Here is a 24208-nt window from a genome sequence, read left to right on the forward strand (position 1 = left end):
TAACAGGAATCGTCCGTGTTGTTATCAGTCTTCCCACATGTTTCCGATTACAAACCTGTTTGCTGCATATCACACACGTCTTGTTAAGTTGAACCGTTTCTGTTCTCTTGGCTCAACACAAATAGTCCATCTGAGTGAACTGTATGCCGTATATCGCACACACCTTCGTCTAGCTGCTCATTTCTATTGTTCCGCCTCATCACCAATAGTTTATCCGAGTGAACTCTATGACGTATATCGCACAGGCCTTCATCTGGCTACCCGTTTCTTTTGTTCTGCCTCATCGCAAACAGTTAATCAAACTGAACAGTATGCCCCTCATCGCACATGCAACTAAAATCTGAACCGTGTTTGATGTATCCTTCATCGCAAATGTTTTGCATCTTTTTTGACGGTTATTTTACATCACTGTTTGTGATTAATGCATCGCACACAGTTTCGTCAAAGGGTCTCTGGTCGTATTGTCATGGTAGCAGCATCCTATAGTAGTGGCAAATGCCCGTATGGTGTGGATTCTGAGGCTACTCGTCCACCTGAACAACTTTTATAAATGGGTCATGCGAAAATGTCAACATAACAACATCAAGCGAAGCCAGAACAAAACCATCTTCATACCCTCTCATCAACCCTAGCCGCCGCCATTACAATCACCACCATAGCCCATCTCCCTCTAGTTGATACTTGTAATTGTGCATCGCACAAGGGATCCATTGTAAGACATATTGTCAACCAATTAATCTTCAAGATGTGTTCTTCAATGTTTTCTGCTTGCGATCTAATCTCCATCACTACAAAAAAAACACTTCCGTGATGATACATGTTTGTCATAGTAGGTCACGTTTTCTGTCATGCATGTACATCCATGACGATTTTATGACAGAATCAAGATAGTCATACATGTGCTGTCGTAGAAGTGTTCCATGACAATACCAAAATTATCGTCATGGAAGTGTCCACTTCCATGACGATAAATGGCATGTCATGGAAGTGCTTTCGTCAAGGGTAACCGACATGTGGCATCCACCATAACGGGTCGCTGTTAAGCTATCGGGTTCCGGTTTGAACCGATAACCTGTTAACAGCCCGGACCAATGGGGATTTTCCACATGTAAAATTCTCAATGGCCAGAGGAACCACGTGTCGGCTCCCTGTTGGGATAGATGTCATCCATTCATTGGACCAAAGGCGCCTATGATACGTCGACACGTGGCACGGCCCAACAGAGGCCCGTTCCGGTGAAAAGGATGACCCATTTGACTTAGTCAAAAGGTAGCGGGCCAGTCCACGAAAAGCCTATTAACGGCTTGTTCGCATATAGCCTATTTACAGCCCGCTAACTCACGGCCCGTTACGACCTATGCGAATTAGGACCGATAGCATCATCTGAGCCATCCAATATGATTCCAGCCCATTGTAACTTTTGGCCCATGTATGGCGCATGACGTCTTTCGACCCATACGAGGCCCTTTGTAACTCTGGGCCCATTAAAGTTCCAAGGTGAAATTGGCCCATAATGAATAGTGTATCACTTTAGACCCATTAATGGCCCATTATTCCGTCGGCCGTTTCCAGCCCGTGTTAACTTTCAGCCTTCTAAGGGCCCATTTATTCTTGGGCTCATTTCCAGAATTCGGTTACTTATGGTTTGTTACTAGCATGTTCTGCTTGTGGGCTAAATTCAGCCCGTGGTTACAGTCAGCCCATTTGTGGCCCGTTAACCCGTTGGGCTGTTTTCATAGCGTCATCAAATACGGCCTTTTAACAACCCGTTATGGTCAGGCCAAAAAACAGACGATTTCCACTTTAGCCTGTTTACGTCCCATTTTTTGGACCATTATTGGTCCACGAATAGTATGGACCATGTTTGGCGAAACGATTATACGGCCCGTAGAAGACCCATAGATTAAACGGCCCATAGAAGGCCCATGGACCCTATAGCCCGTAGAAGGCCAATGGATCCTACGGCCCGTAGAAGGCCCATGGATCCTTCGGCCCATAGGAGCCCCATGGTCACTATAGCAGGTAGCATGACCATGGTTACAACAGTCCATGTGTTGCCATGGTTATTGTGGCCTAGTTATAAAAATAGGTTATTGTGGCCACTAGAAAAACACGAAAAAAGAACTGCAATGACTACAAGCAAACAACTAAACAAGATAATAAGGAAATAAATAAGCAAGCAACTAATGCTAGGCTATTACAGCTATTACACATATTACATCCACTAGGCATCAAATTTGCCACCAGTGCAAATATAGGGAACAAAGCAACATATTACATACACTGGCTGTCTAAATTGGTCACCAGTGCAAATATACGCGATAGCAAAACAAGTCCATAACTGAAACAACTTCAGAAGAGCTCAAGAAACGTTATCCTCGGTATCCACCATGCTGGCAATAAGCTTAGAAAGCTTATTAGCTTTCTCCTGTTTGGCGCTAAAATCGTCCGACGCTTGCTATTGCACCAGAAAGTATGCATCTGAATGCTCCAGGCACTTCCACAGTCCTTCGGCTTCTTCTCGCAGCATAGTTGATCGATGTCTTTCAACTTGTAGTTGAGACTCAAGAAATTGAAGTGATTTAGATGGTGAGTTTGAATAGCTTGTGCCAGCGGTAGTGGCCCTGATACGTCTCCAATGTATCTATAATTTTTGATTGTTCCATGCTATTATATTATCAACCTTGGATGTTTTATATGCATTTATATGCTATTTTATATGATTTTTGGGACTAACCTATTAACCTAGAGCCCAGTGCCAGTTTTTGTTTTTTTCCTTGTTTTAGAGTATCGCAGAAAAGGAAAATCAAACAGAGTCCAATTGACCTGAAACTTCACGGAACTTATTTTTGGAAGGAAAGAAACCCGGGAGACTTGGAGTCCATGTAAGGGAAGCTTCGAGGAGGCCACGAGGTAGGGGGGTGCGCCCTCCACCCTCGTGGGCCCCTCGTGGCTCCCCTGACATACTTCTTCCGCCTATATATCTCCATATACCCTAAAATGATCGGGGAGCACAATAGATCGGGAGTTCCGCCGCCAGAAGCCTCCGTAGCCACCGAAAGCCAATCTAGACCCGTTCCAGCACCCTGCCGGAGGGGGGCAATCCCTCTCTGGTGGCCATCTTCATCATCCCGGTGCTCTCTATGACAAGGAGGGAGTAGTTCTCCCTCGGAGCTGAGGGTATGTACTAGTAGCTATGTGTTTGATCTCTCTCTCTCGTGTTCTTGATTTGGCACGATCTTGATGTATCGCGAGATTTGCTATTATAGTTGGATCTTATGTTTCTTCTCCCCCTCTAATCTCTTGTAATGGATTGAGTTTCCCTTTTGAAGTTATCTTATCGGATTGAGTCTTTAAAGATTTGAGAACACTTGATGTATGTCTTGCCGTGCGTATCTGTGGTGACAATGGGATATCACATGATTCACTTGATGTATGTTTTGGTGATCAACTTGCGGGTTCCGCCCATGAACCTATGCATAGGGTTTGGCACACGTTTTCGTCGTGATTCTCCGGTAGAAACTTTGGGGCACTCTTTGAGGTTCTATGTGTTGGTTGAATAGATGAATATGAGATTGTGTGATGCATATCGTATAATCATACCCACGGATACTTGAGGTGACATTAGAGTATCTAGGTGACAATAGGGTTTTGGTTGATTTGTGTCTTAAGGTGTTATTCTAGTACGAACTCTAGGGCTGTTTGTGACACTTATAGGAATAGCCCAACGGATTGATTGGAAAGAATAACTTTGAGGTGGTTTCGTACACTACCATAATCTCTTCGTTCGTTCTCCGCTATTAGTGACTTTGGAGTGACTCTTTGTTGCATGTTGAGGGATAGTTATGTGATCCAATTATGTTAGTATTGTTGAGAGGACTTGCACTAGTGAAAGTATGAACCCTAGGCCTTGTTTCAACGCATTGCAATACCGTTTGTGCTCACTTTTATCATTAGTTACCTTGCTGTTTTTATATTTTCAGATTACAAAGACATTTATCTACCATCCATATACCACTTGTATCACCATCTCTTCGCCGAACTAGTGCACCTATACAATTTACCATTGTATTGGGTGTGTTGGGGACACAAGAGACTCTTTGTTATTTGTTTGCAGGGTTGCTTGAGAGAGACCATCTTCATCCTACTCCTCCTACGGATTGATAAACCTTAGGTCATCCACTTGAGGGAAATTTGCTACTGTCCTACAAACCTCTGCACTTGGAGGCCCAACAACGTCTACAAGAAGAAGGTTGAGTAGTAGACATCATGCCTTTAACTCGAACACTATACCAAGACAGGACTTTGCGGTTGTCCCACTATCTTCAAGATAGTTTTCCTTAGTTGTTTTATCATCATTGTTGGAGACCAACAAGGATGTCTCACTATCCTGAACCTTATCTGCATTACTTCCCTTACCATTGCTTAATAAGGCACTCTTCCTCAATATTCTGTCAGCATTCTAAAAGAAGAAACAAGCAGACACATAACAGGTTTAGCATGTACTAGTATATGAAACTCATTTCGGTGAACCAGTTCATTAGTAAGGTGGACAAGATTAAACTACCAAGTCTTCTATTGCCAAGTAGTACATAATAAAAGCATCAAACAAACATATATATATATGTCCTATGGTCACTGCATTGTCTTGCCAAATCAAAATAGAGACACGGTTCAAATCATATCAGTTCAAGACAATGCAACACTGAAAGAATACAAAGCATGGGAAACTACACTGCACAATAAGATTTCAGATGGGTATCACGGGTCTACATATACAACAACACTATTGGCTCTGTTGTGATGCTAGTAATGTGCATGATGTGAGAAGTCAACTATATACACAATTGAAATTGAAATCAACAGAGGTATTTATAAGAGCAAACATGTTAAAGAAACATGCGTAAACATACCTATTGTGCCATTGGAGTTTTGATTGGATCCTTCAATTTAAAAATAAGTTTGTATGAGTAAATACAATGATACAAGAGCAAAGCAGTATGCACGATAGCAATGGAATCTTAAATGAGAACAATTGTTCTTCAGGTTTAAGCACTTGTTCTACATGAATAGAGTACAGTAAGACGCAGGCATATAGCACTTCAAAATAAAAAATGAGCTCATAGACCTTACCACATTCTTGGTTCGGGACCAGTACAGAACAAGGTGTTCCCAGTCATCGTCCCATAAATGTGTCTAAGGAGAACGTAAGGGAATTTGATGAGTTCCTTTTCCAGTGAAGTACGTTTTCTTCAGGTAATTCCGATACTGCCACCAAGCATTCTTGAAGATAGCAGAGGTATTAGCATAGGTTACCTCATCATGAGTTTCCAATTCGGTCCTTCTCTATAGAGAAAAATGGGAAAATTTGATGTATTATAACCATCATGGAGGTAGAATGTATGGGATAAAGCAAAGTAATTGCCATGAATAACATTACTTACACATAACTCCTGGACAAACACCTGTAACTGGCATTTTCCTTCATCTTCAGTATAATATTTCCATGACGGGAAGATACACACATAGGCTTTAACAACACCAAATGCGATAGGTGCTAAAATATGAATGGCTGGTTGTGCTTCCTCCACAGGAATAGGTGTACTAACTGGTGGCGTTGGGGTTCGACATGGTAGTACTGGCGCTTTGGGCACTGGAGCTAGCTTACTAACTGCTCTTGTTTGGGAGCTCTGTGGTGGAGATGGTGTTGTGTCAATAGGAATTATGTTACTATCTGGTGGGGTTGGGGCTAGATTGGGTGAAGCTGGTTTTCTGTCCATCGCAGTAGGGGTACAATCTGCGAGAGTCCGGGTTATGTGTGGTAGGGCTAGTCCTCGTGCATGTACAACCGGGGTGCTATCTCCACCAAGAGGTAGCACTATTTTATTTGAAGACCATGTTCCGCTAGATACTGCCATCACCCGCTTTAATTCAAATGGTTGATAAACAGGAAGCATAGTTGAATGTACATACATTGTATGAGAGACAAATGCAATAGATAGTGTGGAAAAAAGAGGGCATGAAATAGTTGACATGTATATTTTTTAACTAAAAAGGATAGCATGACATAATTTCACATATATGATGTCTATCTCAACTGGATAGCATAGCATGACATAATTCAAAGATATGATGACTAACTAAATAGGATGGCATGAGATAATTATATGATATCTTTAATAAACAGGTCTGCATGACATAATTCACATACATGTTATCTAAGTAATCAAGATCGCATGATTTAATTCGCATATGTGATTTATATGCTAAGCAAAGGGCATTCGTATATATGATGTCTGAACTAAGAACATGGTGTTGAATATTGTGTATATGATGTCTAGACTATGCAATGCAAGACACCATATGCATGATATGAGCAGTATAACCGTGCCAAGTTAGAGCATACACCTTGGTGGGGGAATAGGACTGGTCATCTGTCTCCGAATCCATCTCTGAGGAGCTATCGGGACCCAACAAGATATCTTCTTCGACAGGTAGCACTATTTGCTCTGAAGACCTTGTTTCCACTCTAGATTTTTCCATCACCCACTCAAATGGCTGATTCACGAGAAGAGTAGTTTAATGTACAAACATTGTCGACAAATGGAAATTTAATGAAGAAAAGGAAGGGCAAGATATCGTTCAAATATATGATGCCTGGTTAAATAGGATGTCATTGCATATTTCACATATATTATGGCTGGCTAAAAGAGATGAGACTGCATAATTCCCATATATGATATAGAAACTAAACATGTGGCATTACAGAAAATGTCTAAACAAAGCATATGACATATATGATGTCGAAAGTAGGCACTGCAAGGCAACATATGCATGATACGACCAACATCATCATGCCAAGTTAGAGCAAACCCCTTGGGGGGTAAATAGGAGTGGTCAGTTGCGTCTGAATCCACCTCGGAACAGATATCTTCCTCTGGATTAGAATCTGGAGAGGGTGAGGGTTAGCCATTGAACCCACCATGGAATGACGTTTGCATGACATTGTATTGTCGCGCAAAACTCTTCTATTTTTCTCTACATGTTCAGCATGACTGTGTACAATATCTGACATGCATATGAAAAATATATAGTGAGATTATGTAAGGAGAACATGCAGAAATCTAGAGTGATGGTAACAACCAGTGGATGGATCCAAAAATAATGATAGCAGGCTGATGATATCTTTAATTTAATAAAAAGACAGATGATGATTGCTTTACTATTTGTTTCCCACCCAAGATGAACAACATAGGCATACCCTAGGTGAACCAGATAATAGACAGAGGTACTATTCATTGTTGCCTCGATATGTGCCCCACAAGTAATTTTAAAACTCAAGTTTGAACATTAATTTGGACCTGACTTGGAGTCTAAGAGGTGAATAGGATGACAAAGTAGCAGGTAATATTAAGCAATGCATAACATAAGTAGAAACAAAAGAGTGCGACCTCTCTTGTGGACCCGTGTACTCCTCAGGTTCATCTGCTGAGTCGATGATGGTGATGCAGTTGTAGTGGGTGCCGGCGGCAGGGAAGGAGATCTGAGGCAGTCAAAATACGGTCGGGAGTCGTGATGTCTAGTTTGGTGGATGCTTCTGTCGATGGAATAGCTCAGGTGGGATGGACGACGTCGCGGCTGGAGCAGGACAAACCTCACAAAGTTTTCTTAGACACCTACTTGTAACTGAAGTAATTCTGTGAGGGCTCCTTTGGCTTGCAGGATTCTAAAAATGCAGGGATAGCAAAAACACCGAAATAGGATAGGAATGCACGTGGGAAACAGAGCATTTGTAAACACAGGATTTCTGTCAACTTGGGTGTTTGGCTCACAGGAATTTGAAGAGCAGAGGAATGCAAAGAAACATGGCCAAATTAAAGTGAAACCATATGAAAGCGTGTATAGTTTGAATGTTATTCTGACACTAATGCACTTGGTCTTGTTTTCATGCATATGATTTTGAAAAGTAGGTCTAGGTGGATATTTTGCTCCATTCCTTTCAACAAAATGCATAAATAATTGAATGGTAGAGTGCCATAGGAAAATTTCCTATTGCTACGTTTTTCCTTCACTTTTTCCTTTGAACCAAAATAGCCCTAATGGATCGACATGAATGTAGAGTAATAAGTGATGCGACAAGTGTACAACCTCTTTGACGTAGCCGTGTCGACCTCAGGATCATTGGGTTGGTCGTTGAGGAAGTTGAGGAAAAGGTAGCTGTCAGAGGTGTGGAGGAAGATCAGGAATCTATAGACGATGTCCAGGGCACTGCTCTGTTGTGATGGATGGTTTCATCGTTGGAGCAGCTCTGGCGAGTCGTAAGACGCCGAGGCTGAAGCAGTACAAGACATACATCATTAATCTCAAGTGGGATTCTAATAGCATCTCCAATAGATGATGTAAAATACATTACCAAAAAGTGATAGACATAAAATTTACATCACCAAAAACACCTGACTACAACACATGACGTAAAAACTGTTGACTCTGAACTTAACTGTCGAAACTGAAATTTACTGCGGAATCTGAATGTTACTGTCGAAACTAAACACACTGGTAGCAGAGAGGCACTTCACATGTAGTTTAGCTGCTCGAGCACTAGTAGTCGAGAAACAGTGATCTTAAATCAGCAGGCGATAGTAGCCGGAGCAGTAGCGCTTGGAGGAGCAGCGCGAACTAGAGCCAGAGAAGCATCCCGTGTACCAGCATTAGCAGCGCAAGCGAGAGCAAGAGCATAGAAGCAGCACGAGCGAGGGGGAGCAGAGCGGCAGTGCGACACAGTGAGAGATGGAGCAGCGCGAGCGAGCGAGAGCCAGAGCAGCAGTAGCACGAGCGAGTGAGCGAGAGCCGGAGCAGCAGCAGCAAATCCAGCTAGTATGGATGCCGTCGTCGAAGGGGACTCGCACTGGGGGAGAGCCACCGTGGAGATGTCGCCCGCGGCGCCGGCTTGAAGGTAACCGCGCCATGGGGTGTTGGATGGAGCACCATCGGCGCTGGGAGGTCGAGTTAAGGAGAAGGTGTAATGTGATGAGTGTACAACCTCTTTGGTGGCGCCGAGTAGGCCTCGGCTTCGTCTGAGGAGTCGGTGAGGATGCTGCGGTTCCGATGGAGCAGGTTAAGGCGGTGCTGTGGGGATGGATCAGCCGCGGTAGACGAGGTGATCGTCGGAGCAGCTCCATGGAGGTGGAGGACGGGGTGACGAGATCAATGATGGATCCTCATCCGGGAGGTGGATGAGGGACGTCGGGCTGTTGCGATGGACTACATCGTCATGGAAGAGGCTCCAGTTGGGCAGCGGTGGGGTGGCGGACGGAGGAGGGTGGGGTTTCACGGCTGGAGCAGAGAGGTTATGGCGGCCTGGGATTTCGAATGGGGATTTCAAATGGCGAAAAGGAGGTGATGGGAGGGGGAACCATTACTGAAACGTCCTCGATGCGGCTATATCTCCCACGTGTCGAAGCACGACTTAGAGGCATAACCGCATTGAAAGCAATGTCGCAAGTGAGGTAATCTTCACACAACCCATGTAATACATAAGGGAAAGAGATACATAGTTGGCTTACAATCGCCACTTCACACAAATACATGAATAAAGCATTACAACAACCAGATACAATCAAGGTCCGACTACGGAACCAAAATAAAAGAAGACCACCCCAAATGATACACAGATCCCCGATCGTCCCGGCTGGGCTCCACTACTGATCAACTGGAAGCGGGTCAACATAAAGGACAAGATCTTCATCGAACTCCCCCTTGAGCTTGGTTGCATCGTCTGCACGGACTCATCAGCACCTGCAAGCTGGTTTTGGAAGTATCTGTGAGTCACGGGGACTCAACAATCTCACACCCTCGCGATCAAGACTATTTAAGCTTCTAGGAAGGGTAAAAGGTATGAGGTGGAGCTGCAGCAAGCGACTAGCATACATGGTGGTTAACATACGCAAATGAGAGCGAGAAGAGAAGGCAAAAGCACGGTCGAACAACTATGATCAAGAAGTGATCCTAGAACAACCTATGTCAAGCATAACTCCAACACTGTGTTCACTTCCCGGACCCCGCCGAGAAGAGACCATCACGGTAACACACGCAGTTGGTGCATTTTAATTAAGGTCAACTTCAGGTTTTCTATAACCGGACATTAACAAATTCCCATCTGCCCATAACCGCGGGCATGGCTTTCGAAAGTTCAAAACCCTGTAGGGGTGTCCCAACTTAGCCCATCACAAGCTCTCATGGTCAACGAAGGCTATTCCTTCTAGCGGGAAGACCCGATCAGACACGGAATCCCGGTTACAAGACATCCTCGACAATGGTAAAACAAGTCCAGCAAGACCACCCGCTGTGCCGACAAATCCCAATAGGAGCTGCACATATCTCGTTCTCAGGGCACACCGGATAAGCTAAGCGTACAGGAGCCGACGTAACCCAAGTTGCCAAGGGACAGCCTCGCACGGTGCTCTGGGTTGGACCAACACTTAGAGAAGCACTGGCCCGGGGGTTAAAATAAGATGACCCTTGGGCTGGCCGACCCAAGGGAAAGAAAAGGCTAGGTGGCAAATGGTAACCAATGTTGGGCCTTGCTGGAGGACTTTTATTCAAGGCGAACTGTCAAGGGGTTCCCATTATAACCCAACCGCGTAAGGAACGCAAAATCCGAGAACATAACACCGATATGACGGAAACTAGGGCGGCAAGAGTGGAACAAAACACCAGGCATATGGCCGAGCCTTCCACCCTTTACCAAGTATATAGATGCATTAATTAAAATAAGATATATTGTGATATCCCAACAAGTAAACATGTTCCAACAAGGAACAACATCTCCATGTTCCAACAAGGAACAAACTTCAATCTTCATCTGCAACTAACAACACTATAAGAGGGGCTGAGCAAAGCGGTAACATAGCCAAACAACGGTTTGCTAGGACAAGGTGGGTTAGAGGCTTGGTTCAATAATATAGGAGGCATGATAATCAAGTGGTAGGTATCGCAGCATAGGCATAGCAAAAGAGCGAGCAACTAAGCAAGCAAAGATAGAAGTGATTTCGAGGGTATGGTCATCTTGCCTGAAAACCCGCAAGGAAGAAGAACGAGTACATGAAGAAGACAAACGGACGTAGTCGAATGGGTCCTCACAAACGCGACCTTACCGGAACCAACCCTAAGAAGCAACACCGGAAAGAAGCACACAACATAGTAAACAAACCACACATGAACATGGTATGATATGCGGGATGCGGTATGCGGTGCATATGCATGATTTGGAAAGGAATGATTGAACCTGGCCTCAACTTGGAAATCCAAGAGTGCCACTGGAAAGGTGAGGTGATTTCGGTTGAAATCGATATAAAGATCGCCGGAATCGGATGCATGGTTTGGAAATGGCAAGCAAAACAAATATGGCACCGGTCTGCGACAATCAGCAAGTAGCCTTCTAAATGCATCAAGATAAATATGCTACAGAACTCAAACATGACAGCAAAATACATGGCAGGGATCCACTCATGAAGCTTGACAAAAGATGAGCACTGAGCTACGGCTAATTCACTCAATAGCAAGCTCAAACAAGCATGGCAAAAGGGCAAATGATAACAGGTTTCAGACTTAGTGAAATTAACACAAGTCTGGAATTTAACATCAGGAAGCACACTTTAGAGCATGAAAACTACATGCTACAGGAACTTAACATGGAAAAGCAAGGCATGGCATGGAGCTACTCAAAGCACTTAACAAAAGTCCCTTAGTGACCTGGAGCCAAAAGGGATCAGAGAATACAATTACAAGCATGTGAACATGGCAAAAACATGAACAGATTCAGACTTAGTGAAAAACTCGAGCATGCAAAACAGTTAACGAGTAGGCATGTTTACGAGCTCGATGCACTCACTACAGAGCATGGCATGACAAACTAAGCATAAACCCATCAATAATACATGACTTAGAAGCTATACATGGCAAGAACAACAACATAGAATGCACGGATCAATAGCAACATCCTCGGAAAAATCGCTAACAAGTCAACAATCTGCCAGGAATCACGGAATAGCAAACGTAGAGCTCGATTGACTCAAGCTAGGGTGCTCCATAAATGCAAACAAAGACATGGATGGATAGAGCACCACAATTTTAACAAATCATACTTACTGATAATCCTCAAAAGAGGCACGGATCACTAGGAAACAACATGACCATATGGCATAACAACAAAATCAGGACAAGGACTTAGTGAAATTCTAAGTCCCTGAAATCAGCATTACCGATTACGCTACTTTGCAAGCTTGTGCTAGTCACCACACATATCACCAAAATACAAGGAAAGCACCTCTGTAAAGCTGGCATGGCATATAACAAAACACATGTAGAGCTCAGGATCATAGTGTGCACACATTAATCATGGCAAAAATGACAAAATGCCATTTGCTGAAATAGATCTGACAAATTACTCACATAGCCCTCTTCCAACAGCATTTCGGGCATCACGATGAGCTCAAATGAAAATGATGCAATGATATGAAATGATGTACTCGTCGAGGCGAACATTTTAATATGCTACACGCATGAATCGGAGCTACGGATGCAGAGTTACGGCATGACAAATATTGCAAAAAAATAACTAAGACGGGGCAAAAAGTCAACCTCTCCAGATCTGGATCTAGGGTTTTGCACGTGGATCGAGGGCAACCGAGATCTCGCCGGAATAGTTGAAGACGGCCGGAGTTGGTGGTGGTGGCCGGAGCGGCGAGGGGCGGCGAGAAGGCGGTGGCCGTGGCACGACGGCGATGCGACGGTCGCCGGCGCGGTGGAGCGGCGGTCGCCGGCGAGGAAGCGGCGAGGCGGCGCCGGCGCGAGCGAGCGAAGTCTGGCGCGGTGGCGGTGTCAGCGACGGCGGCCAGAGGAAACGGGCGGCGGAGCGCGGGATGGGCCCCGGTGCGAGAGTCCAGGGCGCTGGCGCAGAGAGGCGGCGCGGGATCCGGGCCCGGCGGGCCGGATCTGGGTTTCGAGGCCCGCGGCGGGAGGCGCGGTGGCGGAGGCCACGTGGCAGCGGATGATAGGGTGTGGGAGGCGGCTCGACTGACGTGGCAGCGCCTTATTCGTCGGAGTGAGGTGGCGGCGGGATGGACGCGTCCAGCGGCAGGATGGACATGTCCGGCGGTGTGCGGGGGAACTTTTTAGGGTTTCGTCTGCGCGGATTTTTCGGGGGAGGCCACATATTTATAGGTAGAGGGAGCTAGGAGAGTCCAAATGAGGTGCGGTTTTCGGCCATGCGATTGTGATCGAACGACTGAGATGATGGGGGAGGTTTAGGTGGGTTTTGGGCCAAATTGGAAGGGTGTTGGGCTGCAACACACACGAGGCCTTTTCGGTCCCTCGGTAAACCGTTGGAGTATCAAACGAAGTCCAAATGGCACGAAACTTGACAGGCGGTCTACCGGTAGTAAACCAAGGCCGCATGGCAAGTCTCGGTCCAATCCGAAAACGTTTAACACCCGCACACGAAAAGAGGTAGAAAGGGACACCAGATGGCATAGGAGCGCCGGATTGCAAAACGGACAACAGGGAAAATGCTCGGATGCATGAGACGAACATGTATGCAAATGAAATGCACATGATGACATGATATGCAATGCATGACACACAAGCAATGACAAGGAAACAACAGAGAATAACTGGAGGACACCTGGCACATCGGTCTCGGGGCGTTACAACACTCCACCACTACGAGAGGATCTCGTCCCGAGATCTAGAATGGCACCGGAGGGACAACAAAAAATAAAGAGAAGAGGTAAAACTAAGTTGCTTCTTTGACAAACGAGTGAGACCAAAGAACCTTGAAAAGTTTAAGCCAATCAAGAAAAGAATACAACGGAGATGACAAAGCTGAAAACAGTCCATTAGAAAAGAGGAAAAGAAAGAACCGATCCGGGTAGCACTTCGGTTGAAAAGAGATGAAGCCTTGATAAAATGAAAGAGCTTGAGCAAAAGGGACACAACACTCCAGTTAAAACGAGATAGAGAAGTAATAAGAATGATATAATTTGGACAGCACTCCGGTTGAGAAGGGATGCAAAATTTGATAAGATGAGAGAGCTCGAAAGAAAACACGACACTCCGGTTGAATGGATCAGCAAAGAAAAGAACACTATCATGACAAAACAAGAAGATGGGTAGAAGAGAGCAACATCACAAAGCCTTCGTAACAAAAGAATAGAGGATAGATAATTGAAATAGGAGAATGGAGAAGAAAATGCCAATTTCTTCCACAACAGAGCTTGAACAGGCATCCTTGGGAAAGGTTCGAACGGAGTTGTTGGAAAAACCAACAACGAAAAGATAAGCTTGATATGGACTTATAGAAGATATCTCAAAATTATGAGGTGACAACTTGCCACTCACGGAATAGATTTGATTGGAAAGAACAAGGAGACGAGAAACTTATTTCACCGGGAGGGTAAATGAAGAACTTGGGTTATTTATAAGCACCATAGATAGCAACAATCCTTAGGGAAGGTCTTAGGTGAAATATAACCCAAGATAACTCCAAAGAAGAGATTGATGGATTTTAATATCCCATTCTTGACCACATGTGAATCATGAAACATGAACTCAAATTATCAAGAATGACATAATACCACTTCCAATGATATGGTAGAAAGAATTGCACTCCGGATTACAATATGGAGAAAGCTTGAGCTTCTTAGAAAAGAATCTTGATGAAAAACTTGGGGAAGGAATTAAATCCTTGATGAACTACCACGTTGAGCCTTCATGAGAACTCCGGTTAGTAAAAGAAATGATCAATCGAAATGGAGGATGAAAAGAATAAGGTTGAAGCCTTGCAATGATTTAAAAGAATCTCCGTGGTGATGTAATTGCAAGAGCTAGGAACTCCGGGAGAAGAAAAGATAAAACATCTCGAACCAAGAATGTGATATGATGCACCTCCGGAATAAGAAATTGAATCACTTGGAAGAAACAAGAATAAGAATTACATTATGCTTATCCTTCAACAATTCAAATTGATGAAAAGCAATGGAATTGGCATATTACTTATTCTCATAGAAAAGATTAAGAGAGATATAACACAAACTTAAGAATGTCTTCAACGAACCGCCGGTAGGATTGGAACATCGAATAAATTGATATGATAACAAGGTAAGAAGAATCTTGAACGAACCACCGTAAGAACTGAAAATGAACAAAAAGAAGATAAAGAAACACCGGGAAGAATTATAAAATGAACGAAGATGCTTGAGAGGATTTAGATACATGAGAACGAAGAGATCACGAGCCGATTAGAGATCACTTGAATGAAGCACCGGCAAGATTGGAGAATGATAACTGAAAGCTGAGAATGAATAAACCTGAATTGATGGACTCCAGATAGGTGAAAGGAATTCTCACAATCAAAACAATTATGAGAGGATGGCCTTGAACTAGAACCACGAATCTCTGAGAGAACGGATAAGATATGGAGGTAAAACTCTTCTTCGGTCTTCAAATGTTGAGAGTGACGACGAGAAACACCACCGTGAATTGTTGAGATACTCCGAAAGAATCAAAAATGAAGAGATTGAGCCAACGATGAAAGGAATTTAACCGTTCTTGGAGAAAGGCATTTGACTGATGATAAATCATTCTTACGTCAAACTTCGAAAAGAATTTGATGGTAGCTTCGGGGAAAAATAGAAGAGTCGGGTAAGATTCTGGAGAAAGACCTGTGGGTTAGGGCCCACACAAAAGATACACCGTTGAACGATTTGACGGGGAGATTGCATCGGTTGAATTAAATGGCTTGAATGGGATAATAACCTCGAAATAGGTTGAACGGATCTTGAATGACAAGACGAGCCTTTGAGATAGCTTGAGCATGCCCGAACAAATGAATAGCGAGAAGTGAATTATTATGAGGTGCACCGGTATGAGAAGGCATTTGAAACGAAGAAAAGGATATGATCAACCCCAAAGCTTGAATTGAATCCACCGGAGAAGAAAAGAGTGAAGAATGACGAACTAGAAGCTCCGTTAGTATCTTCATGAGAATCACCGGGTAAGAACATTGAAAGAAGAGAAAGAAGAGACTTCACAAGAATAAGATGGATACTTGATCAAGAAATCTGAATCCTTCAAGAAAAACAATGGTGGGAGGGTGGGAAAAACAAAGACACTTGGTTCGGATGAAACGAAGACCGTTGAGAAGACTTGAGTTGATCTTGTGAAAATTGACAAGATTTGACCCACTTGAAGAGAAGCACACCGGTTGAAAAGGATTGACATGACAGTCTCGATGATCAAGAAGGATTAGTATTCACATAGAAATATGAGAACACCACTTAGGCAAGGTATGGAATCAACATTTGACTTCAAAGCAACTCGAATACCACAACTCAAAAACAAAAACAAAGGATTGGCTTACAGAATAAGCCGGAACAAACATATGATAGAGATTTCGTCCGAAGTTTTCGTGGTGGGGCCTACACGGGCTCGATCATACAGCACCATCATGTACAAGGCAGTGCACATGACATACGAAGCGTCCCCGAGTCGGCATAGCCAAGGACTCTTTAAGACACAACGAGACCACTGTAAAACCAACCGTGAATAGGTGGCCCACTAGACGTTGAACCCCAATTTTATATCATACATCTGTCGGAAAGATATCCTAGGAGCTACTTGAATTCCCACTTATAAACTCCTGAAATTTTCCGGTTATGCAATCAGGAGTTGGGGATACAGGGGAAGCATAATATCTCACCCAAAACTAGCAAATCCTACATCCAACTGTATCCATCCTTCAACACATAACCAAGAAACCTTTGGAAATCGTTTACCTCAACCTTCGAAAAGCATCCGTTATACAAGTTATGGCGATACTCCCGAACTCCCGCCCCAGTACTGGGTGGCGTCGAGGTTATCTCACCAACAACTACATAAAAGAGATTTTCGATGTCGTCGAAACTAAACTTAGGTATTACAGAACTGCAATGATAAAATTGTGACGACAACACCTCGGAGCTCAACTCCCCGGGACACTGCCACAACCCCTAAATGACAAGAGGCACCAAGAACAATGTTCTCGTCACAAAACCATCGGAATGATTCCAAGATACCCGCGTGATCCTAAATTTTTTAGTGAAATTTGAGAAGAGAAGAGTCAAAACTCTACGTCAGGATGCCTCACCAAAGCGACGAAGGGACTGAGGAGTAAAAGAATTCCTAACTCTCCTATATATATAATCCTAAATGACTCAAAACATTTCTAGACTCAATAACACCTGCGATTCGATCAATCAGGGGGCTCCTAAGGTTGGGGAAGGCTCTGATACCAACTTGAAACGCCCTCGATGCGGCTATATCTCCCATGTGTCGAAGCATGACTTAGAGGCATAACCGCATTGAAAGCAATGTCGCAAGTGAGGTAATCTTCACACAACCCATGTAATACATAAGGGAAAGAGATACATAGTTGGCTTACAATCGCCACTTCACACAAATACATGAATAAAGCATTACAACAACCAAATACAATCAATGTCCGACTAGGGAACCAAAATAAAAGAAGACCACCCCAAATGCTACACAGATCCCCGATTGTCCCGACTGGGCTCCACTACTGATCAACTGGAAGCGGGTCAACATAAAGGACAAGATCCTCATCGAGCTCCCCCTTGAGCTTGGTTGCGTCGTCTGCACAGACGCATCGGCACCTCCAAGCTGGTCTTGGAAGTATCTGTGAGTCACGGGGACTCAGTAATCTCACACCCTCGGCTACGTGTCCGTGCGTCGGTGACGCGCACACGCGGCCAAGAGTCACGGAAGACGGCGAAAAGGCGACGAGGGGGACGCGGACGAGTGCCAGGGGGTCACGGAGACGAGGGACGCTCACGGACGATGGTGCATGGGCGCGTACTGTGTTCAGCGACGGCGACATCTCAACGAGGAATAAAAAAAAGGGGGGAACGGGTCAAGGCGCACGGCAACGATGAGACTGAGCTGGTTGACAAGCTTGGACGAGCCAGAGCCAGCCGGAGCTGCGCTACTGTGGCCAACAGTGGCCAGACCACTGATTTGGCCTGCATAGCCCCGTGGTCACCATCGACATTGCACGCTCTGGTCGTCTACTTGGTGCCAAACCATGTCAACAGTGGAGTCCTTCCAAGGCTCATTAAAGATGAGGCGATGGCACGAGTAAAAGTGTAGTGAGCAGAGGGAACCAAGCTCGACAAGTTTGCTATTGCTAACTTGGCCACATCTTGGTGATCAAACTAGAGGGATTAAGGACTAAGAATGATGTCTGGGAGGTTTAGAATAGCAAGGAGTATGGTCCTAGGAAGTTGGAAGGGATTTGGGCAAGTATTTAGCATAGCTGCAGTGCAACTAGGAAATATGGCCCAAAAAACAAATGAGGAAGAAACACTCACTTGGAGTGTTGTATTGGGCTAAAACTTGTCAAAGCTTCCTGATTTGGTCATATTTATATGCTGCAAAAAGATCATACCAAATGGAGTTTCCAAATTGGTACTTGTTTCACAAGCATCACATCTGACTAGAAACTTTGGAAAACTCCAGGAAAATATTGGCTGCATTAAATGAGCCAAAATTTGTTGGAGATAGGTTATATGGATAGGGGAAGGCCTCGGAATATTGTCAGCCATAATGGAGCAAGATAAAATATACTTGCTTCACAAACTGAAAATTTAGGCAGAATCAAAGAATTGCTCATGTGCTCACATATTTCAATGGAATGAACTAAATTTAGGTGGAGGCTAATGATTTGAGATACTGGAGAATATGGACAAGTTTCATCCCATTTGGAAACTCTATGAAGGTACTTGCTTCACAAGCATGCCATCTGGTCAGAAACTTTGAGACATTGCACAGGGAGCTAGGATGAATGGATTGAGCTCATATTTCGTATCCATGGGTGATTTATCAAGGTTAATCACCCTGCCAAATTGCAGCTCAATTCCAATTAGTAATAAAGCACTTCCTTTGCAAAAATTTCAGAGATGGCAGAAACTTGCATTGGATCATGTGCTCAAATTATGATCTTTGGAGCATGGGTTTGGATGGAAATGGTTAATATATAGCAATTACAAACTCCACAAATTATTTGGGAATTTTCCTTGCTATAAAAATAGTAGCTCCTTTGGAAAATGGCAGAAATGCAATATTGGCTTAAAATAGGAAAAGACAATTTTCCTTATTTAATTATGGCCAATATATTTGCCAGAGCTAGGATTAGGCATAAAGATCAACTCCACCAATTCTCATGAATTTAGGAGAGGACTAGATATGCCTTTGGATTTTATTCCTCGGAAAGGCAAGAAAAGGAATAAATCATAATTCAAAAATATCGCATAAGACTTAGCAATATTTTTGCATATCCAAGAATTAGAAGGATAGGAGGGTCTCTGGGAATAGATGGGATGATCAACAGATCAAGGAAAATGATGGCTCCTTTGTAATCACAAAGGCCACATTCAAATTCCAAGAATTGGAATTAGGGTTTGAGAGGATTTGAGATGATTCAAAAGAGGTCTTGCCCACTGACAAAGACATGAGCAAGGTTTTGAAAGGTTGGAAATGACAAGAATTTTGAGAGTCATCCAACAAACTCAGGAGAAATATTTTGAAAATGAGTGTTAGGAAGGAATAACAACTCAAAAATTGATAACCCAATTTTGGGGCTGTTACAAACCTCCCCCCCTTAAAAAGAATCTCGTCCTCGAGATTCCTAGGGTTACAGCACAAATGAAAGGATAACCAATCCGGGGAAAAACCTTTGGGTAAATTTTTACCCTTTGGTCAGATTCAAACGAGTTGGGGCACTGATAATTGGTACACCCAGAGAGAGATATGGGCAAACACGGTTATATCCATGGCTAGGGGCATTCGAGATCAAACTCTCGAATAATTTGCTAGATGCACCTCGGTGAACAGTGGATTCACCTGCTGACACGTGGGTCCAGGGCCCATTGGCAGCCTCCTTCTTCTACCTCCGGCTAACTGCTTTTTCTGTGCTGCTGCTTCGCGTGCGGCTTGGCGCAGCGCGCATAGAGCTCCTAGGGTGATGAGGACCCTAGAGCCATAGTGCACGGTGTGCACGACACCGGTGCAGCGAGCACTCACGTCGCAGGCCAGCACCTTGTCGGCACTGCTCGCGGATTCGCCTCCTGGACGCCGGTGATCGAGCGATGAGCGGTTCTCCTGGACCTCGCTCTCCGTACACCGGTGTTGGGCTATAAAGGACGGCAGCGTGGCTCTCCTGCCACGCACAAACACAATGCCGCTGTCCTACCTCTTTGGTTTGGATGAGATCGAGCCGAGCTCCTTCGGCGAGGAGGTGTTCCTCGCAGCACTACTCTTGTTCCTCGCGGCGCTGCTGGGTACGCTAATCGGCTCGTCGATCCTCCTACTGATACTCATCAGGAATGATCGGGCTCGGGACAACACGCGGCTAGGTGTGGTGGCTCAAGATGCTAGAGAAGATGGTGCACTGTGTGGTCCTCCGCCACGCTTGATCCTCCGTCGCTTCGCGTCGGCGGAGTAATCGCGTGCGGCCGTGGAGCGGGTGGCAACTTTCCTGGCGTCACGCAAGGCAGAGACGGTGGTGGTGAGGTCTAGATGCAGGTGAGGTGGCTGCGCCAGCTCAAGAATCACACGGGGTATGGAAAAATTTCGCGGATAGCTCCACGAAAAAGTAGGTGTCGAGGTAGAATCGGAGTTGAAATCTGTATCGAGGGAGATGTACTGGATCGAGTGAAATAAAGTTGGTAGTGTTCCTCCGGAAATGAAATCAAGAAAAAGAATTTGGGACAAGGAACTTCCATACGGAAATGCCTCTGCAAGGCTCTGGATTGGGAAATCTGGCACACGGGGTATGCACAGATAGAGAGGGATATGTGACTTTGCATTCCCCCAAGCACTGCCCGAATGTGCTCATGGGTGAATCGGGTATGTGTGCAATATGCAGTATAATCTAAACTAGCACACAAACAGATGCAACAAACATGCAACAGAAAAAACACAGTAGACAAATCATACTAAAGTGTTTTAATGCTAGTGGGTATATGTAATCCTGGTATACATATACCTACACCAGCGCGCATTTTATTAGAGACTTGGGACGAGCCAATGTTGTTTTTAGTGTATGTGTCGTACTGATTAAAATCTTGTTAGCACACAATGCCAACCCTGTCAAACATCTGTACTTGATAGAGAGACAAACAACAACAAGCATGAAAACAAAAGCACGGAAACAAACATAGAACACAGCATACGGATTACAATAGTACTACAAAGCACAAACGCTCTACGCGCTAAACGAAACTACTACTCCGGGATACATAGTTCTATCCTCATATCAAGGATGAACAGACTGACTGACCTACTTGCAGATTCATCTCACTACAGGACTGAGGTCATGCAGAGGACTGGCCTTGCTGGGGCTCTCCTGGAGGACGAAGACTGAGCCAATCTCCATCTTCATCGTCCGACAGCACTATGGGTTGGGGTTCGACTACTGGGGGTGTGGCTGAAATCGATCCAAGCAAATGCTGCTGGTGGATCCGAAAAAGAGCCTTGTCGAGGGTGACGATGTTTGGCCTGGGCCATAACATAGGCTAATAGGGTAGCACTGGTTCGGATGGCGTTGGGTGAGCGGCATGGGATGCGAATTTACGAGCCTTGCGATAAGTTTCCTTGACAACTCGTACCACATCATTGTCCAGGGTTCTAAATTCGGCAAGCATCTTTGAAATCATCATCCCCTGGGTAGTTATATATTGCACCAGGTGAGCAATTGCAGGGTCATCTCCTTGGATAGCGGGACAAGGCTGCATTCCTGCTTCTGCCACAATGGGGAAAAAGCAGAACTCCTGCCTCGTTGCCACATGCGGGAACTTGGTTCTAAGGTATAGGATAGCCTCCACAGTAGAGGTCTGAATTGCTAAATCAGTGGTAGGCATGGATCTACCCTGAAAAACCAATGGCTGGCCATCTACTATGGGTCCTAGGCTGATGTGCACACTTGCATCAAAGCGATGAAGGTGAGGGACGGGTGTCGACTGGAACACCATGTAATCGGGGCTAGCATTACAACCAAAGGCTTTGGTGAGCATCTCAGCAAGAAGAGGTGGAAAGCCAGGGTGGTTGACGGCAAAAGTGCGGGTGTGAAACTTGGGAGCTTTGAGGGTGCTAGCCATGGCTGGAGTGTTGCTAGCTAGGCTTCTTTGCAGGGACATGGCTGACTGAGGAGTGCGCGATACGGCTAGCGGAAAGGGCTTTCATAGGCAGCTATGCGGGACATGCCCTCATGGTGTGGCCCCTTTCCCTTAATGGCGAAGGGAAAGCGGTGCGGCCGACCAGAAAAGATAGGGTTGCTATTCGCTCCAAGGATAACTAGATGGGGACGGCGAGGTGAGGACGTGTCGTTTCCGACTGTGCCACCTGTTGATTAACAATGGCCATGCCGGATGCCAGGGATGGGTCAAATCCCTTAGGGTCATTACGGGTTGATGGTAGTGGTGATCTAATGCTAGGATAACCTATGCCAGCCTGGCTGCTCTGATACCATCTCCCGTGGCACCCCGATCCGCATGGAACAGGGGGCCTTCGCACGTCAGCCCAGGATTACGCCTGACGCACGATAGGTCCATGATACAGCATTCCAGGTACAATAATATTCATCAAATACATATGTATAAGATTACATCATTGATGAATACAATTATCTGGCATAGCCATAAGGCTATTTAAATGGCAGTGGAAGTCTATTTAAATGGCAGCGGAAGTCTTGGTTTGGCGGCTCATCGACTCTGGCTGGGCTCCACAACTCACAAGACTGGGAAGATTATTGCCTAGCACGACAGAACAAGCAAACAATTCGGGCATGACCTACAAAACTGGCATGACACGCCAGGTCAGTACATTGAATGTACTTGCAAGACAACCAAATACATAGCATCCAAACAAACATATGACAAAGCAAGAACCAAGCATATGCACAAGTCTATTTCAAAACAACTTCTAAGCATGGCATGATATTAACTAGAATCATAAATCAACTAAGCATGAACAACATCATAGCATCTACTAGCATGGCATATCAAATTTACTCCTAACATAACAATAGCAAAGCATAGCATATCAAAACATGGCATGGCATCATGAAACTATGCTGGAAATAAACTACCAGTTACCTCCCGTGAAGACATGTTGTATTAACCTTATGCAACAATCACTTACTCTACCACAGCTCCTTGGAGCCCACGCATGACTTATCGAGATCTCGTCTCGGGGTCATATCAACACTTCATTGTGACTTCTCACGATTTTCCCGTAGTCCAAGTCATCGCATGATTTACCACATCTTAATTATCACGCAAGTTATTAGCAGGGTTATCCTCCATTTCAACCAATATCCTATAGTGTGACCTACTACGAACTTTTTCCCATAACCGAGGACGCGGCTATCGATAGATTGAATACACTCTTCAAAGGTAGCGCACTTTACCCACACCATGAAACCCTGGCCTCACACTCCCATACGTGCGGACCAAGCGTTCCGACAAAACAGAGCTACTGCCACGATACTCTCCTGACCACTCCGACCAACACCCCCTTGGCGTTCAGTCCTGGGTGGCCCCGTGTCTACCAAACACACCAACGACAACTGGCGTGGCAAAACGGTCCCAAATGGGGACAAGGTACCATAAAAACAAAAACAAGTACACAAGGTTATGTCCGCCTACCTGATCAGGGTAGCGCGTGCCCATAACATTCCCTCGCGGGAGGCACCGGCGAGAGGCATGACAATAGACCTAGCTAGGACCTCCCCATAAGGTAAATGTGGTTGCACTAGAGAAAGCTCGACTTGGGTGGCACTATGATATCCCAGTGATGACGGAGAAGGTTTGTTATTAAGTCATATTATTAACTTCTCCATCATCAAACATCATGCGAGCATTATTAACATGAATGCAACAACTAACATGCAACATACCGATGTAGTAACAAAACATCAAGCATTTGAAAAGAACAATGATAGCATGCGAAACATGGCAATACCAAGTACTAGCAAACTTATCAGTGCAAAAGAATATCATAACATTGATACTACTAATATGAAACTAACTAGACAGAGGCATGATATTATTAGTAACAACTAGCATGTTAACTTATTTCATGAAAGCACAAGCATGCA

Source organism: Triticum aestivum, chromosome 6A (genome assembly GCF_018294505.1).
Source record: "Triticum aestivum cultivar Chinese Spring chromosome 6A, IWGSC CS RefSeq v2.1, whole genome shotgun sequence".
NCBI lineage: Eukaryota > Viridiplantae > Streptophyta > Magnoliopsida > Poales > Poaceae > Triticum > Triticum aestivum.